Here is a 15,000-nt window from a genome sequence, read left to right as displayed (position 1 = left end):
ACATCAAGGACCAGCTGCAAAAGCTTAAGGAGAAGAAAGAAGCTGCATTTGCTGATGTAAGGAGAATACAAAGCACACTGCAAGAGACCATAAGGGGTGAGTGGTACAATCAAGTTGTTGGGCAGGTCAACTGTAGAGTAAACTTTGATATAAATCGTAACATGGTCAACATTAAAAATAAGTTTGAGAGATTATTTACTAATTCCGTTTGGATCAAATTTAGCAATATGGATAATATAAAGAATATCTCAAGCAGATTATTGACTAGGGATGAAACAGCAGCACTAGGACTAGGATTATATTTCTGTGTAGGGACTACAAATAATATCAATATAGAATTCAATAGCAAGATTAACTACCTTAATGTTGAACAACACAATGATTTAGCCCCGTTTCTCAGAGGAGTGATGATAGGGAGTAATGAAAACAACCTTGGAGATATCTTGACAGTGAGATTTAGCACCGCTCTACAGAGATTAAAAAGTTACAAAGATATTAGAATTATGAAAGCTGACAAAGGGGGGTAGCATTGTTATCATGAATAGTTCAGAATATAGGGATAAAATGTACAGGCTACTAGATGATGAAACTACCTACACTAAAATAGAGAACCTTCCCACAGTCCAAAAGCTTCAGAATACCTTCAACCAGAATGTGAAGAAAATAATCAGTAAACTATGTAATGGGAAGGACACGCTATGCAGTAAATTATTCTCAAGTAAACTACCTGAACTTGCATACATATACTGTATGGTAGCCCCAAAATACACAAGGATGGCTGCCCACTACGCCCTATTGTTTCTAGTATGAAATCTCCTAACACATACCTAGCTGTGTGGTTAGCTGGAGAACTAGGAATATACTTAGATAAATTTTCAGAATCACATGTTAAACATTCAGTAGATTTCATAGAGAAAGTTAAGAACAAGAATATAAAGGGGCATATGGTTAGTTTTGATGTAGTAGCTTTACTTATCAATGCCCCCTTAGATAAAGTTTTTAGAATTTTTACAAACTAAGCATAATGAGGGCATTTTCAAAAATCAAACATAAAAATAAGTGTCTTCCTGGAGTTGATCAAATTATGTGTTAGTGATACTTATTTACGTTTGACGGACAAGTATACAAACAGAAATATGGAGTTCTCATTATCACCAATACTTGCTAATATATATATGGAATATTTTGAGACTAATCTAGTTCCTAATATTAATGTCCCTAACTTGAAAGTGAAAGGTTGGTGGAGATATGTGGATGATATTTTTGCCATTCTGCAGGGTGATGAAAGTGAAATAGAAACTTTTCTAGACGAACTCAATAGTTTTGATAACAATATCCAATTCACTATAGAAAAAAGTAACGATAATAAACTGCCCATTTTAGACATCTTGATAGAAAGGAAAGAAATGGGATATGAATTCAGCACATATTGAAAGCCCACACGCACAAACTCGTATATTCATTTCTTCTCTTTTCACAGTCATGATATAAAAATGAGTGTTCTAACAGGTTTATTTCTTAGGGCAATGAGGACGTGTGACCCTTGTAAGATAGATAAAGAAATAAATTACATTGATAAAAGCTTTGAGACATTAGCATACCCGGAATGGTTCAGAAAAAGGGCACTCAACAAAGCTAGGAGGATTTTCTACAGGGAAAATGCAGAAAGTACATGGAATACAGAAAACAAGAAAATAGTTTCCCTCCCTAAATGAAACAAATTACATCAAAAATGAAAGAAACTAAATATATATTTGTGTATACCTTTGACAACTACGTAAAAAACAAAGTATGTAAAAATAAATTGGAAGGAGAAGATAGTAATGCAGATGATGTAGGGGGAGTATACATCATTAATTGCAACAATTGTGGAGACAAATATGTGGGTGAAATAGGTAGGAGAATAAGGCCTAGAATCCAAGAACACAGGAGGGCAGTACAACTCAACTCACGGGGGAGTGCTATAGCTAGGCATTGTTGGGAAAAGGACCATAGGATGGACTTTAAAAACAGTAGGCTTATATGCAAAAGCAATAACATCAGTCATAGGAAGGTAGTGGAAGGGGCATTCATCAGACAAATTAAAGTGATAGAAGGAAACAAAGGATTTACCTCAGAAAATCCCATAAGCCGATCTTTAATATTAAAAGAAGCTAAGATCGACCCTTCTGACCTGGAGGTTAGGTCTCCTGCCCAACAGACCGATGGTGAGTACTCACATACCACAAGGATTAATACCACTGACCATCAGATCAGGATATCAGACCGACAGGAGGCGATTAACAACTCTCAAGAGAATGGAAACCGGGACAGCCATCATATAAATGACAGCACAGGAAGAAGGTCCAGAAGATTGCTGGGCCTTGAAAAAGGGTCACAGTTAGGACCTGAAAGTACTCGAGATTAAAAGTAATATGTAAATATTTACCAGTAAACAAGTTATACACAAGAATCTTGTGGGTTTCTCTTTCCATCTTCAGAAGAAAACTGAAAGAAGTTTTTGTTTGATTACCATTACTATTATTATCGTTTATGTCATTCAGATATTAGTGTTCGGAATTAGTCTATGAATTGGCAACAAATGCTAACACTTTAGAGAACGTCGAATGGCAATATTTTTTACGCTGGTGGTTCAACTATTTTCTGGCCTGTGAGCTCTCAAATTAATGCAATACTTTATTCTGAGGGAAAAAAATTACGTTAACGGTATTTTTAAGATGGCATGATTAGCAGATATAATTTCAAGCATTTCTCTCTCTCTCTCTCTCAGTCATATATCATATATATATATATATATATATATATATATATATATATATATATATATATATATATATATATATATATATATATATATATATATATATATATATATACATACATACATACATAAACACACAAATTATTTTTATATAACATTTTAGCGATGTGTTTCATATTGCCTCTGCATAATTATGATGCATCACTTAAAATTATCTTTTTACTGTCTAATTGACATCGAAGCACACTTTTTATATTAAGATGGATACTGTAAGGACTTTTAGGAGATAAGCTGTAGAATCTAGAGTTGATAATTCCTCAAGGCTTCCTGAAACTCACCTTGAACCGGACCACTACCATTATCTTAGGATTTCTTCCTGAACGGTAAGAAATTGACCATGTGAAATTCATTGAAATCATTTAAAAAATATTAACCTTTTGCTGTACTGATAGCAATATAAATAACCAGGAAGCGAAAACAACCTTGTTCCGACCTCGTTAGCAGAGGGAATACACTCCTGAAGTCTTACCAAGTTAACTTGCGTAATTTCTCAAAGGAAACCATTTTAGGTCAACGTGTATATTCCATAAGATCTTTTCCCTTTAAGGAAATTTTATTTAATTTTTTTTATGTATATTGTAGAATACACTAAAAGTTCTAAAAGGTAGTTATATGATGCCTTTACGACAAAACACTGGTGAAACGAATTTCAGAGACATCTGTTTGTCGTCATCACCTTGTGGGAGGAGTCGGGACGTCATATGTTTACGTCACGTATAACTTTGAACCCATACATCAGAGTGTTCCGCCACTGGCTTCAGCTGCTTTAATTTACTCTTATGAATATACTTTTTTCTAATATAAGTGATAAAGAATGCTGCCGAAAATTAAGTAAGGATGTAAAGTATACTATGGCTAAGTGATATCTTTGCCAAATGCACAGAAAAAAAGTTATTCCGGAAAAACACCGGGACAAAGGCTCTGAATCTCATAGCAATGTATTGTGCCTTTGAACAGTTCCGGAAACTTCCACCGGGTCCAGTTTCCCGAGCAAGAAGGGTTTGTGGTAAGATTTGTGTTGGTAACCCTGACGAGAAAGGTAGATGGGGGTGGGGTAATCTTCATACTGATGGTGGATGAGTGGTGGTGGTGGATGGTGTAATTAAATTTGTAAACTACTTTGGTTCAGTTATTTTCGTCAATCCACCACCACTCAGCCACCATCTGTATGAAGACTACCCCACCCCCATCTACCTTTCTCGTCAGGGTTACCAACACAAATCTTACCACAAACCCTTCTTGCTCGGGAAACTGGACCCGGTGGAAATTTCCGGAACTGTACAAAGGCACAATAAATACATTACTATGAGATTCAGAGCCTTTGTCCCGGTGTTTTTCCAGAATAACTTTTTTTCCGTGCATTTGACAAAGATATCACTTAGCCATAGTATACTTTACATCCTTACTTAATTTTCGGCAGCATTCTTTATCACTTATATTAGAAAAAAGTATATTCATAAGAGTAAAATAAAGCAGACGAAGCCAGTGGCGGAACACTCTGATGAATGGGTTCAAAGTTATACGTGACGTAAACATATGACGTCCCGACTCCTCCCACAAGGTGATGACGACAAACAGATGTCTCTGAAATTCTGAATGAATATTCGTACCTTGTCAAGACTTCAGGAATGGCGGCTATGATAAGACATTGTCCCCGTGGTTGCAGGACAGCTTTTGTGATTCGACTTGCACAATTGTTTAGAAGTGAGGAGGCCCGTGGCAAACCCTACGTGAGCTTGAACAGGTAAATGAATAATAGAGCCCTTTTTTGGGTAAGGAGTACACCCGGACATCCAAGGGTACCAAGTTTTCGTCATTTGTTGACTTCCATAAGGTGCAGAAAGATAATTATATATGCTCTATAAAGCAATAGTTGCTGATTTCTTAGTAAAATATAACTTGTGAAAAAACATTAAAACTTGCTTGGCCCAAAAAAAAAAAAAAAAGTCATTGGTTATAATACATCACAGAATGACCTCTATAGGTCCCAGTGCTTGGGCTTAGCCCGAAACGCCATAATCCACCCATTGATTATAATGCCAAGTTTCCTCATATGTAATTATGTTAAATAAAGGATCCATGTAGCGGCATGTCATTTCATATGATCGCTCCTGTCCTCATACTGACAGTGAATTGTAACATTATAATGAAAGTTGTTTTCATATTCCACAGAATATTACAGGCACGGTAGTTCGATTGTTGGTAGGCTTTTAAATACCAAGATTGTTTGCACACTAAAAAGTATAAGTACACTCGGTCCTTCAATTTGCTCACTTGAATTATTCTTAATTGAAAGTGATGAATTGGCAGATCACCCAGTTACGACCTACAATAAGAAACTGTTTGTCTCTAAGATTAGACGAAGTCATTCTAGACTCGCAAAACCTGATAATAATAAGCGAATGAAAATATTAACAGTAATTAGCTGCTCGTACATTATGCAGCAAAAGTCAATTATTAACTGATTTTAATTATATAATTTTTCGATGGAGAAATAGTGATAGAAAGTAATTTCTCGGATTACTTGTGGAAAACCTTTTCTTCAAGGATTCTAGCACTCGACCTCATGGCATAAATCCTATATACTACTACTACCACTACTACAAAGTGTAAACAAGGAGTATTGGTTGTATTTCATTGTTGCCAGAGGTTGCGACTTTCACGAATAGCCAATTATCCATCAAGAAGGAGGCAAGTTAATGACGTCATAAGTTATGTCATTATATCTTCGAAAGACACTCCTCTGAGTTTGCTGGCGATGTCTACAAAAGTCGGTGTTACTCTTATAATTACCAGAATTTTGCAACTTTCGTAATACAGAATACAGTAAAAAATTAGGTAGGAATGTAAGATACCCTGCGACAGTGTCATCTTTGTCAGGTACGTTGATAAAATTTTATTCCGGAAAACACCGGGACACCGGCTGTGAACCTCATAATAGTCGATATACTAATAGCATTGAAAGTGTCCCATGTTCAATCCTTAAAACCGAAAAAAAAAATTTTTCTTTATCTTTTATTAGAAAAAAATATACAATATTTTACATTGTTAACAGTATTACAAGCAGAATTTAATCAAAGTTGACTTAACTTTACCAAAAATTAACAAATATAATTTTATCATACCACTCGGGTCGACAGATATTTTATCGTGTACATTTTACAAATAATCTATGTATTTCAATGTTAATATTTTTCTATAGTTACCAATATAAGATTTTATCGGTATATATTTATTTTTTAATATCCTTGATTTTATAAACCCTCCAATACAATCGTTTTCGTTATTTCGATTCGTCCACACGAAGATGATAATTTCCTGACCATATACAGTATAGTTAAGGACAATATCTAGACAACAAAGACTTTGACTAATAGTATTATATGCAACATTATAATAGTTCTAGAAGCTATCTTTTATCAAATAGAAATTCTTGGAATCAATAAGGCTTTCTATAGCCCTGCCTCTTTTATGCGTGAAAGATTCACCCCACAGTGTTTTATGGGAGTTGACCAACTAAATTTTTCAGTCCTGATAGCGAGAAATCTTGTTCTGTAACAAGTTTTATAGAACAACCCATAGATTTCTTTTTAGAAATTACCTTGGTAGCTATTTTATTATCAAGAATAACATAAAATCACGATATCTGCCATACATAGAACGGTTCGAACACAATTATTCTCTTTTGGGTGACCTTAATAAAGGCATGCTTTCTGCTGAATGATCTTGTTTTGTCATATGTTTATTTTTCTGACCTGTTTTGGGACCAAATGTAAGTCATGTTTTCACGCTTGACCTGTTAGAATAAAATAAAAGGTTATGCCTGAAGATGGTTATTTTATTGTATTTTTCTTCACTCACAGTTTAAAAGGAAGAAAAATAAAAAAAGTGTATTTTTAAACCTCTTTCATGCCTGGTTTTTAGTTCCCAGTGTAATCTAAAATAAAAATGAGGTTCTGCATATTTGGGGAAAGTACAGTACAGAACTGAAAGGGTATTGGCCGATACCTTTGGTACATAAATTCTTATGTACCAAAGGTGCACAGCACTACAATTCAAACTAGACTTTTTATGAAACTTGTCAGTTGTCTGGTTGGTTTAGAATAAGCCGGCTTTGTGTTAAAACTGTCCCTTGTAGTAAGTTATTGAAGGTATTTAGAGGACTGACGTGGATTACTTGGCTCTTTCTACCAAGAGAGGCTAGAAAACGCACTGAATTTTTAAAATCAGCAGCTTTTTTTTTTTACTGATTGCCGCAATAATTCTCACAGCCACGCCATGCAGGTACTGAAATTTAATTTTTGGTCATTTTCATCGCCCTCTTTCATTATTCTCTCGTGTAACTTAGCAGTGAAATCCCTCATTTTGTGCATAGCTTGATTGCATAATCCACATATACTTGACTACTGAGCAACTGGAAAAAAAGGAGCGATTATCGAAGACCTGAAACACGTTAGGACACTGTCACTGAATTAGACTTTGGTCTGAATAACCTAGATCCTTTAAGTGAAAGAGTGAGAAGTGTTTATTGAATATAATAAACTTAAAGTGTAAACAATTATGATATAAAGTTGGCTTTTATATTATGAAAATAAATACTGTAAACAAGATGGGATGTAAAAAAAAAAAAAAAAAAAAAAAAAACTCGAGATTGAATGGGATGAAAGTAAGAAGAACATCTCCCTGATCCTTCAGTGTTGCTTTATGGCTTTTCATTCATATTTTGTCTGGTAATTTTTTCTCACTTATATTACATAGATAAGAAATCTGCCAAATAATAGGTAACAGAATTTGTGCTGAATCCTTGCTCGATGTCTTCTACTCAAGACTACCAAGTGAAAAAATTGAATAAAAAAAAATTATCAATTCGCTCACTGTGAAAATTTATATCTTTCCGATACTCAACAATTAGGAGAAAAAAAGACGGTTATTACCTAAATCTAATAGCATCAATCTTGATGAGCGTTCATTATAAAGTAATTCATATCTCAAATGACAGATCTGATTTATCATTGCATATGTGCAATATCACCATTAGCATCATTCTGGCTCATTTATGTGTTCGGGGAAGGGACCTCCCCCCTTTGATGCATTACCCTTTACGACCCGTTATCATGTTAATGAGGCCTTCACGGAACCTCCTTTATCAAGGACGAGTTAATTGTGCCGGGAATGAGGTTATAAACTTATTAGGACCAAAGTGTTGACCTATTTCTTTAGCTGTTGAAATCTACAGAGCTCAGCTATTTTATGTCTTGAAACAGTCGATATATTACTCACTTAAACATCGATCGGTACCACGCACACACACACACATATCGACACCTACACTTTGCCAGTGATGTTTTCTAATTTGTTGACACTTAAGTAACTGATTTTCACAAGGTGACATTATTATTATTATTATTATTATTATTATTATTATTATTATTATTATTATTCATAAGATAAAACCCTATTCATACAAAACAAGCTTACAGGGGCCACTGACTCGAAATTCAAGCTTCCAAAGAATATCTTGTTTATCTGAAAGAAGTTACAGAAGATAGTGTTAAATACAAAATAAAAAGAGATCATTTATTAGAAAACATGAATTGACAAACTGATATATAATTAGATAAAAATATGAATAAATTTGTAAAATACAAGGTGAATTGTTTTAGGGTAGTGAAGCAATGCATCCTCACTTGAACTTTAAAGGCTCTAATTGCACCACGTCGTTAGGGAACACTGTTCCACAGTCCATCGGTGTGAAGAAGAAAAGACCTATGGAACTGAGTTCGACAACGTGGCATATTTGTTGCATATAAGTGCTGCTGTTCAACAAATCTCGTTGCTCTCGGCAGGAAAAGAAGATAGGGATCAACTGTGACAGAGAAAATTCTCTGTTGAAATAAACTTGTGAAAATCTGACAAACAAAAGACCATCCGTCGATGTTCCAAGCCTTATCTGCTAGTGTTAGGAAACATAAACCTACCACCACGAACCACTATCTAAAAGAGATTAATCTCTGGAAGAAGCAGGCATCCACACCAGACAACAGTATTTTAGTAAAGGAAGGATAAATGATCTACAACAGACTACATAGATTTTATCATTGTTGTAAATATATGAAGCCTAACATCACAGGACAATAATATGCAGAAGTTCAGTACCCAGCGCTTTCACTTATATTCATTGAAGATGAAAAGCATTCGTAAGTCACCATAATTTTAATTAAAAGTATATAGAGTTTCCTAAGATTTACGAGCCTTTAAACAAGAGTGTTGTCTGCTGTAACTATACTGGCAAGGGTTAGGTAATAAGAAATTCCTCCAAATGCTGTTTTTGGCTAAATTTTCGAAATTCGTTGCAGAAACTTAGATAAAACATGAACAAACGAAAATCACTAGCGCTACGAAACACATAGTAACAGTATTTTGTAAGAAAAAACTAGTCGAGTAATAAATGCATTATTTTTACTTTTAAGAGATTTTGATCATCCCATAAGCTGGCATGAATCAAGGTCCATAGTTCTGTGTAACGGTGAAAAGTAATGTTATAGAATCTTCTTTTATCAAGTCAAATAGCAGTATATCAAACGTAAGCTTTAGAGTTTCTAAACTTGATGTTTTTTTTTTTATAATTAAAACAAGTTACTGATAGAAAAAAGGATAGGCATTAGGATTTACTTTTATGTGTGCTTTATACGAATGCCAGTATGGTTATCCTTCCTACTACTCTTAGCGTTAGAGTAAGGTGTTTCAGCTTTAGACCGCATTTATGGCGAACTATCTCTTTTCCGTATACCCTTTTACCAATTGACTATCTATTGCTTCTTGCCTCTTTTGTTGACTTTTTTGACACTTCTCAACAGTTTCGTTTTCGTCCCGATGATGCGTGAAAGAACGTGAAACCGCTTGGCACTGAAGTCATGTCCGTTATTTTCCTGTTGTATTCGCCTTTTAAAAAATCATGTTAATCCTTTGTGCCTTTTAAGTATCTATCTATCTATCTATCTATCTATCTATCTATCTATCTATCTATCTATCTATATATATATATATATATATATATATATATATATATATATATATATATATATATATATATATATATATATATATATAGAGAGAGAGAGAGATAGAGAGAGAGAGAGAGAGAGAGAGAGAGAGAGATATGGAATGCTATCATCACAGTATCAACTGCATATGAGACCTTCAAGTTTACGTTATGTTTCTTAATGTTAGATTATTTTCCTTTTATCAAAGGCATCACTTTCAGCCTAAGCCTCTCGCGTAAATACATCTGTTGTTGTGAAGGAATATGATCTTGTGTCATGCTGAAACCGAAACCCATTGTAATAATAAACGGGGAGAAAAAGGAGTTTTCTTTGCACCTTCCTCCTTCACGTAATTATGAGCTTCTTTGAATTAGTAGTGAGCCTAGACCCCGCCAGACCACCAACCCTACACCCACTTTTATTCCAAAAATATGTAGCTTCATCATCCTGAAATATAATCTAAAATGATTGGTAATCAAAAGGAATTTACAGTATAAAATATAACAAGTGTATACCTGCGGATGGCTACCTTACTATATTGTTCCTCCGGGAATAACCATAATAGCTTGAGTGCATTTTACAATTGTGGTCGCAATCTTTTTAAAACCGCACATGTCTTTTTTTATAGTTTTTACCTAGCCTAGAGATTCAACCGAGTTTAATCTAGTTACTCTTTTGCTTTAGAAGTTCATCATTCATATTTGTCACTGATAATTAATTAATGGAGCATTTCCGAAAAACTTGATGAAACTTCGGAACTTCACTTCCCGGTCGATGTCATATTTTGTATTTCAAGTTTCGATGATCTGTATTATTATATGGCAATTAATTTTCAATGTTCACCTCCATGGGAGAATAAGAATTCAAAATGTTTTCACAGTTCCTCGCTATGTGGAGGGATAATGTAGGATTAACAATATAACTCCAACCTAAGAATGAGGGTTAATAATAATGCAAGCTGGAATAAATGCAATTCGACATTGAGAATAGATAGATAAACATATTACTACAATGTTTAAGCGATACCATTGTGACTGGAGAAAGACGGAAAAATCATAACGTGAGAAACTCAAACGCTAGATCGCTTTCCATTTGTTCATGGTCTTTGATTAGGCTAATTGACCATATTACGTGTTCAACCAAAAGTACACTAACATTACACAATTGATCAATTCGAATTCACAGAATGCCAACATCATACATGCCTCTGAAACAAGAGACAATGAAAGTGATACTGTTAATTTACTCTTTCATTACTGTATATTCTGTCAGTATTCCTGAAAAATAGATCAAAGGATACTCGCGTTTGTTAATCTAAATTCAAATCTAAGGAAGATGAAATTCTCACCTCACAGTTCTGGTTTTCGTGTACATTTATGTAATCTTCCATTAAGCTGTAATTTCAGGTAAGCTGTCAGTTTACCATAAACAGATTAATCTTTGTCGACAATTGCGGTACCATGTGTATTGGTTACTAACACAGCCGAAATAGTCCTAGATTAACAGGCTTTGTTAATTTTTAACCGAGTGAAATGGGCCAAACATTACCAGATTCTAATGTAAAGAGACTCACAGCACATTAACTCGATTTTAAATGAAACGGCAATGAGCAGTAGAAATAATTGCTAGAAAGTTGTGTACAAATGGACAGTTTATAAGGTTCTTACGGGCTGTTTCAAACTTGTGCATACTGTACGTACTGTATATATATATATGGGATCATCACCCATTCAACCGTCACAGTATTAATGAATTCAGTTTCCCTACTAGTGGAGCGGGTAACTACAAAAAAAAAAAAAAGGGGGGGAAAGTGCAAATGGTGATACAAGCATGAAACTTGGCTCAACTATTCTTCTTGTCTCTTGGTCTCATTATCAACCTCCGGCCACACAAAATTTTGCCATTTTCCAAGATGACCGACAGGTTTTCAAAATGGCGTCCTGTGGATTTGAATATTGGTATTTAATTGATTAAGTACATTCAAATCCCTAAGTCACTCCCAGAGTATATTAAAATATTAAAAACAAGCCTTTATATATGTAGATACATCATTTCTCTGCATAAAAATATCCAAGATGGCTGTCACTATATCAAAAATGTCTGCCAAAATGCCAAAATTGGTACTTAGGCTCATATATGAGGCTAAAGGTCGGGTAATACATGGATCTGGGGGTAACTTTAGCCTGATCAGTTAATGTTTTGTAAATTAGCAATTAATTAATCTCCAGGTAATTAATTTTCATCCTCATTTAGAAAAAAAATGGGTAATAAGCTTAATGTAAAAGCATAATAGTGTAGTATCAGTGTACTACCAGGGCACACTGGTTGACACTATAGCTGTGAAACTCAGCATGGGGTTCAGTGCTAGCTAATGGCAGAGTTGTTTTAGTTTCCCAAACGCTATTTAGCTAGCCCCACCTCAAAGTTAAACAGCTGCGCCTGGATTGACAGGATGTGCCAGCGTGGGAGAGCTGAGCCAAGGAAGATGGGGCTTTAGTCTTCTAGATGGTGTACAGATCACACGGGAATTTAATAGCATTGGATGAATGATTGGGGCTAGGGGTAGGATTATGACATATCTGAGCCTAGTTGTATCACATATCTGAAAGTGCATATATGTTATATAGGTGGTAAAAGGATAAACCCTCGACCTATAGAACAAAAGCAATGGCTGGACAATCTTGGAAGTCAACGTCTTTCCTGAAGGGAGATAGTATGACTAACTGGAAGCTTTGTTGCTTGTGCCAAGAGGATGCACGTGAAAGACTAGTTGATGCATCTGGTGCTGGCTATGTTACCCTTGCTACAAACATTCCTGAATTCTGTAAGTTAAATGTGATGCCTATACCATTTCATCCCAAAAGACTTGATGAAGGTGATGGAATTCTGCAGAACTTTGAAAATAACAAAACAACATATCATGAATCATGTATGCTAAAGTTCAAAACAACAAAACTAGAAAGGAAAAGGAAGTCATTGTGTAAGACAAAAGAAGAAGATGATGCCCCATCAGCAAAGTTCACATGTAGTACCCAGAAGGCAGATGAAGAAGATGCAGATGAATCTAAGGCTGAGAAAGAAGGAATATGCTTTATTTGTGACCAACCAGCACCAATCAAAGATTTATGATTGGCCATGACATTGCCTTTACATGAAAAACTGCAACAATGTGCCACCAACCTACTAGATGAGGAACTTCTGGCCAAGCTTAGTGCTGGAGATATTGTTTCTCAGGTGTGTACAACAGGGAAAGGGCCTGGCTAAATTCCCAGATAATTGGAGATGATTATGTGCAGTACAGACAAGAGGCATGTACCCAAGCTTTTGCTGAGCCTGGGATGTACATACGAGACAAGCAGTTGACTACAGATGGGTGCTGCTATTTTACAATGGTAGAACTTTATGATTTGTACAAACAAAGACTGGAACAGCTAAATGTTGATGCTTCCTTTGTGCACCGAACATGGTTGAAAGAACAGTTACTTGCCCGCTTCCCAGAACTGGAGGACTTTAAAAAGGGAAGAGAAATTTGGTTTGCCTACAAAAGGAAAATGGGAGAAGCCCTAACCATGGCATGTGACTACAACGATGCAGTGATCGTAGCCAAAGCAGCTAAGATATTGAGGAAACAGATGCTTGAACATGAGATAGAATTTTATGGAACCTTAACAGCAGACACTAGAAGAGAATCTGTGCCAGCAAGTTTGTTGGAATTTGTAAGTGTGCTAAAAAACGGTGGCGATATAAAATCCCAACTTAATATGGAACATCATCTACTGATCTAGCTTTAACAACTCTTGCACTTCAACTGTCGGAAGAATCCAGCATCTTCAACATTCTCCAGACATTCCAAGTCAAGAAAACCTCCGTTTCAATATATATTGGTCTCTGGTCTTTGCAAAAACCAGGAAGCATCAATTAATTGATACATTCCATCACCATGGAATCAGCATCAGCTATGATAGGGTTCTGGAATTTACTAAAGGGTTAGGAGAAGCAGTTGTAACAAGGGCTGTGGAGGAAGTAGTTTGTCCCACTACACTAAGAAAAGGGCTCTTTACAAGTTGTGCTGCTGACAATCTGGACCATAATCCAAGTGCCACAACTGCACAAACATCCTTCCATGGGATAGGCATATCTTTGTTTCAGCATCCGAGCACAGATGAAAAGGGTGAACACACCCACCTTCACCAAACTAAGTTCAACACCAGCAGCTGTAGACGATGAAGACCTGCAAATTATTGAAGAGTTTGTGGTGCTAATGTACAACAGAAGCAATTTGTATAAAAATGTAAATGAGACTAGACTTGATCTCTTTGCAAGAAAGCAAAGAGCTTATGATTGCATTCCCCCTACCAGGGCTGCTCTTAGAGAGCATTGCGAGAGAGCTGCCTTTCAAGCAGGGCATATTTGGTGCCAGTCTTTAGTATGTCATCCAGTTTTGCCCAGTCCAAGACACTGGGGATGGCAACAGATTAATGGCACCTGGTTTCCGCATTGGACAGATTTGCCAATAGTAGCAAAATCTTGCCAAGAACTGAATAAGTGTGGCTTCAAAAAGGAGTGCCATGGCAGGTGTAAGTGCTACAAATCTGGACTTAGCTGCACAGCTCTCTGCAGCTGCAGTTGCTAAAACTAATTGATACACAAAACATATTGGTTTCTCTCAGGAGATACATACTTTTTTATCTTTGGCGGCCATTTTGGAAATATGGTGTTCATATGGTGGCCATATAGTAAAGATGGATTCACTTTATCTCTTCATGACAGTAAGAATGCCAAAATACAGATTCTCAATCATTACATGGACAGTATGCAACTTTTATAGGCTTACGAAATGAAAATATTTGAAATACGGTATACAGCAAATTTGCCTCCATTTTGGAAAGGTGTCAGCCATCTTGAAAATAGCCAAATATTGAAGGCCGGAGGTTGATTTTGATTTCTGGGGATAATAAGAGTTCTCATGCCAAGTCTGTTGCTTGTATCACCATTTGCACTTTTTTCCCATTATCCTGCTCCACTATACTCACTACCGCTTATAAATAGCTTTTTTCAACACTCATAAGCATTTTGGCCATGTCAGGCTGATAGCATGAATAATAATCAGAAACAGGTTTTGATGATATCAATAGC

The sequence above is a fragment of the Macrobrachium rosenbergii genome, chromosome 10 (assembly GCF_040412425.1).
Source record: "Macrobrachium rosenbergii isolate ZJJX-2024 chromosome 10, ASM4041242v1, whole genome shotgun sequence".
NCBI classification, from domain to species: Eukaryota; Metazoa; Arthropoda; class Malacostraca; order Decapoda; family Palaemonidae; genus Macrobrachium; species Macrobrachium rosenbergii.
Note: the sequence above shows the minus strand (reverse complement) of the source record.